Source organism: Triticum urartu, chromosome 7 (assembly GCF_003073215.2).
Source record: "Triticum urartu cultivar G1812 chromosome 7, Tu2.1, whole genome shotgun sequence".
In the NCBI taxonomy this organism is placed as follows: Eukaryota; Viridiplantae; Streptophyta; class Magnoliopsida; order Poales; family Poaceae; genus Triticum; species Triticum urartu.
In genome coordinates, this window is record NC_053028.1 from 508,647,145 (window position 1) to 508,653,144 (window position 6,000).

A 6,000-nucleotide genomic window follows, 5' to 3' on the forward strand; every position below is an offset into this window, starting at 1 on the left:
TTCTTGCAACAAATTTGTATGGAAGTTTTTTGGTTCTCCCTAGCATCGGTGGGTGGAGAGCTTTGTCCATGACGGCAACTATCTAGGTGTTATTTGCGGTGTACCTAGCAACAATATATAAGTCATGCGTAATTTGTATGACAGTGAGTTGAATGTGACCTCATCAAGTTGGAGGTGGATGATCTATATGTGATGTCTAGTTCGAATCTGTTGATTATGCTAGACAACTTGAGTTAGGGTTCCGAAGATCTTGGCGAAGTTGAAGATGGCCCCGCATTCCTCATAGAGTTGACACCTATCTGTAGAGGTCTTGGTCGGTTGCTCCTTTGTCAAATGTCTTGGTCTCCTACTTTAGCATGTTCCAACTCCATGCATGGTAGTTGTGTGCCTTTATTTAAGGAAACTAGGATGTAAGTCAGTGGCCTCAATGCATGCCCTTTGGCACTTAGTCCTATGCAGGAAAATATGGCACAATACAACAGGCGCAACACGGGAATATGGTGAAATGCACATCCCCTCGGCAAGGCCCCCATCAGTATTCTTAGTGAAATCATTGGCGTGTTTCCCTACTTCGTTAGTCGTGTGATGAAGTCACTTGGCCAACATGTCTGTCATTTTTCTGGGTCTTGTTGCATCCCTTGACTTCCTAGTTATGTGTGCCCTTCTTGGCATGTTGCATGTCCCGTGGGGAATGATGGTCGGGTCAATCAGAGGTTCGGCTTGTTTCTTCCCCACCATCGCCTATGAACTGGATAACCCTTGCTGCCATACCAGGGGACAGTTCTTTGAGATTGGTACTTCTTGGAAAGTGGTAATTCTTGGCACTTCTTACTCCTATTTCCTCTCACGTGTCAAAAGCAAGTAGGGCACTTGACTTTGATGTGGTAGGTCTCTATTTCATTTAGAGAGAGGGTGGCAAGAAAGCTTGGGAAGCATGGACTTGAGCCAAAGTTGAGTCGTTGGGAAAGAACGAAAGATAGCTGGTATCACTGCCTTTGCCCGGGGCCATTGAAAATTTGTGTGTTTCTGCTTGAGCCATACGAGATGAATTTTTCATACACGGCTCTTAGAGGGGGAGGCCTATCTCAATAAAGTATATGATTGCTTTGTGGAATGTCTTGAGATTCAGGCAATTGTGAATGATATAACTAGTAAATATGTTCCTCATATTTTATTGTTTTGGGGGATTACACTTACTTGTTTTATTGTCCTCCAAAGCTTCAAAAACTAGGAAACTCACAACCTTGGATCGCCTCTAGTGATTCCTACTACCTAGTGGTCTCTAACACCCAAGACTAATAAGAATGACATGGAAAGCTTTGAAGTTGCTCAAATCACAAAAGTGTTAGATCAAAACAAAGGGGAAGTTTGGATATTGGCTATGGTTAGATCCTCTCTCAAATACCTAAAAAACTCATGAAATAAAAAAATACAGCTTGAAAAGTGTGACAATGCTCTTCTTAGATTTGAAATATTGGGCTCAAAGTGGTCAAACCTATCGTGAAGAGATAGAAAACTTTTTAAACGGGGGGAGTAAATTAAGCCTTTTTGAGTTGAAATAGCGCAACCAAATAGTCTGGCTAAATTAGCAGCACAGTCCAATTGGCCCTCCCACGAATGGTTCGCTTAGTCAACCTGAAACCCAAGAGCTGGTCGATAAAAGCCTGACTATTCTGGCCAGGGAATCACCCCATGGCGGAGACAGATCCCGAACTCTAGTACTGAAGCTGATCGCTCCTGGATGGAAGCCTGGACAGTTCAACTCCAAACTGAGAGCACCTGGATAGTTAAGTGGAGAACCTTCTAGTAGTTTCTTGGAAAAGCAATACCTAGACTAGCGCCTAGGAAAAGACCCACGCCCCCGCGTCGCCCCAATATGGCGGCACAGGGGAAACGCCACCGTCGGTGACTCCCGAGGCCGCCTCTCCTTCCCCTCATCTTGCCGCTACCTGAGGGAACCATCAGCAAAGCTCGCGTGGGATCCTGTGACGGCGGCGTCATGGCATCTCATCTCAGCGGCTCAGATCTGGGCAGCTCCGTGGGATCACGACGACATCTTCCTCGTCCGCCGGTGGAGCTGCTCCTGGTCAACAGCGAGTTAGTCGCTCCTGACCGCATGGTGTTGTGGCGCGGTTGGCGGGCTGTGCTGGTTTCGGATCTTGGCCCATACGAGTCTGCAGGCAGATGTGTTGCGTGCTGCTAGACACCATGGTGGTGCCGGCGGCTGGCTAGGCGGCGGGGGGCTAGATCGGGGCGGCATGGGGGCCTGCTCTTGTGATGCTTATGGTGGTGGTCCTAGGGCTCTTTTCTCTTCACGACAATGTCCTACAAGATCGGTCCTCCTCGATCTAGTCGTCGACGTGTTCCGGAACTGCTGCTAGAGATCTTGCCCAGGATATCTGGATCTGGCAAAATCCGACTGTGCACGTCCATACCAGCCTACAAGGTTCTGAGGGCGTGGTGCAAAGTGATACGTCTCCAATGTATCTATAATTTTTGATTGTACCATGCTATTATATTATCTGTTTTGGATGTTTTATATGCATTATTATGCTATTTTATATTATTTTTGGGACTAACCTATTAACCTAGAGCCCAGTGCCAGTTCTTGTGTTTTCCTTGTTTTAGAGTTTCGCAAAAAAGAATATCAAACGGAGTCCAAACAGAATGAAATTTTCACGATGATTTTTCCTGTACCAGAAGACATCCAGAGGACTTGGAGTGCACGCCAGGAAAGCTACGAGGCGGCCACAAGGATGGAGGGCGTGCCCAAGGGGGTAGGGCATGCCCCCACCCTTGTGGGGCCCTCGTGACTCCATCGACCTATTTCTTCCGCCTATATATTCTCAAATATTCCCAAACCAACCAGGAGAGCCACAAAAACACTTTTCCACCGCCGCAACCTTTTGTACTCGTGAGATCCCATCTAGGGGCCTTTTGTACTCGGGGATTTGATCACGGAGGGCTTCTACATCAACACCATTTCCTCTCTGATGAAGCATGAGTAGTTTACCACAGACCTATGGGTCCATAGCTAGTAGCTAGATGGCTTCTTCTCTCTCTTTGATTCTCAATACCATGTTCTCCTCGATGTTCTTGGAGATCTATTCGATGCAATACCTTTTTGCGGTGTGTTTGCCGAGATCCAATGAACTGTGGATTTATGACCAGCTTATCTATGAATATTGTTTGAATCTCCTCTGAATTCTTATATGCATGATTTGATATCTTTGCAAGTCTCTTTGAACTATCGATTTGGTTTGGCCAACTAGATTGGTTTATCTTGCAATGGGAGAAGTGCTTAGCTTTGGGTTCAATCTTGCGCCGTCCTTTCCCAGTGACAGTAGTGAAGGAAATATGCCCTAGAGGCAATAATAAAATTGTTATTCATATTTCCTTATATCATGATAAATGTTTATTATTCATGCTAGAATTGCATTAACCGGAAACTTAGTACATGTGTGAATACATAGACAAACAGAGTGTCCCTAGTATGCCTCTACTTGACTAGCATGTTAATCAAAGATGGTTAAGTTTCCTAGCCATGTACATGTGTTGTCATTTGATGAACGGGATCACATCATTAGAGAATGATGTGATGGACTAGACGCATCCGTTAGCTTAGCACTATGATCGTTTAGTTTATTGCTATTGCTTTCTTCATGACTTATACATGGTCCTATGACTATGAGATTATGCAACTCCCAAATACCGGAGGAACACTTAGTGTGTTATCAAACGTCACAACGTAACTGGGTGATTATAAAGATGCTCTACAGGTGTCTACGATGGTGTTTGTTGAGTTGGCATATATCGATATTAGGATTTGTCACTCCGATTGTCGGGGAGGTATCTCTGGGCCCTCTCGGTAATGCACATCACTATAAGCCTTGCAAGCAATGTGACTAATGAGTTGGTTGTGGGATGATGCATTACGGAACGAGTAAAGAGACTTGCCGGTGACGAGATTGAACTAGGTATGATGATACCGACGATCGAATCTCGGGCAAGTAACATACCGATGACAAAGGGAACAACGTATGTTGTTATGCGACTTGACCGATAAAGATCTTCGTAGAATATGTAGGAACCAATATGAGCATCCAGGTTCTGCTATTTGTTATTGACCGAAGATGAGTCTTGGTCATGTCTACATAGTTCTCGAACCCGCAGGGTCCGCACGCTTAACGTTCGATGACGATTTGTATTATGAGTTATGTGATTAGATGTACTGAAGATTGTTCGGAGTCCTGGATGGGACCACGGACATGACGAGGAGTCTCGAAATGGTCGAGACATAAAGATTGATATATTGGACCATGTTATTTGGACACCGAAAGTGTTCCGGATAGTTTCGGATAAACTGGAGTGCCGGAGGGGTTACCGGAACCCCTCGGGAAGTAATGGGCCTTAGTGGGCCTTAGGGGAGAGAGGGCAGCAGCCAGGAGGTGGCGCCCCCAAGGGGAGTCCGAATAGGACTAGGGGAGGGGGGTGCGGCCCCTCTTTCCCTCTTCCTCTCCTTCCTTCTTCTCCTACTTGGACTAGGAAAGGGGGGGACCGATTCCTACTTGGAGTAGGATTCCCCCCTTGGGCGCGCCCGTTGGGGCCGGCCGGCCTCCGCCTCCCCTCCTTTATATACGGGGGAGGGGGGCACCACATAGACACATAAGTTGATCTTTTAGCTGTGTGCGGTGCCCCCCTCCACAGTTACACACCTTGGTCATATAGTCGTAGTGCTTAGGTGAAGGCCTGCGTCGGTAACTTAATCATCACCGCCAACACGCCGTCGTGCTGACGGAACCCACCCTCGGCCTCAGCTGGATCAAGAGTACGAGGGACGTCACCGAGCTGAACGTGTGCAGATCGCGGAGGTGTCGTGCGTTCGGTACTTGATCGGCTGGATTGCAAAGACATTTTCCTACATCAACCGCGTTACTAAACACTTCCGCTTACGGTCTATGAGGGTACGTAGACACACTCTCCCCTCTCGTTGCTATGCATCTCCTAGATAGATCTTGCATGATCATATGATTTTTTTTAAGAATACTGCGTTCCCCAACAGTGGCATCCGAGCCAGGTCTATGCGTAGATGTTATATGCACGAGTAGAACACAAAGAGTTGTGGGCGATAATAGTCATACTACTTACCAGAAAGTCATACTTTGATTCGGTGGTATTGTTAGATGAAGCGGCCCAGACCGACATTACATGACCGCATTCATGAGACTGGTTCTAACCGATGTGCTTCGCACACAGGTGGCTATTGGGTGTCTGTTTCTCCAACTTTAGTTGAATCGAGTGTTACTACGCCCGGTCCTTGTTGAAGGTTAAAGCAACACACTTACGAAAAATCATTGTGGTTTTTGATGCGTAGGTAAGAACGGTTCTTGCTAAGCCCATAGCAGCCACGTAAAAACTTGCAACAACAAGGTAGAGGACGTCTAACTTGTTTTTGCAGGGCATGTTGTGATGTGATATGGTCAAGACGTGATTATATAAATTGTTGTATTAGATGATCATGTTTTGTAACAAAGTTATCGGCAACTGGCAGGAGCCATATGGTTGTCGCTTTATTGTATCAAATGCAATTGCCATGTAATTTCTTTACTTTATCACTAAGCGGTAGCGATAGTCATAGAAGCAATAGTTGGCGAGATGGCAACGATGCTACGATGGAAATCAAGGTGTCAAGCCGGTGACGATGGTGATCATGACGGTGCTTTGGAGATGGAGATCAAAGGCACAAGATGATGATGGCCATATCATATCACTTATATTGATTGCATGTGATATTTATCTTTATGCATCTTATTTTGCTTAGTACGGCGGTAGCATTATAAGATGATCTCTCACTAAATTTAAAGGTATAAGTGTTCTCCCTGAGTATGCACCGTTGCTATAGTTCGTCGTGCCGAGACACCACGTGATGATGGGGTGTGATAAGTGAGGGAGTCCTGGATTAGGGGGTCCTCGGGCATCCGGACTATGGTACGTGGTCTA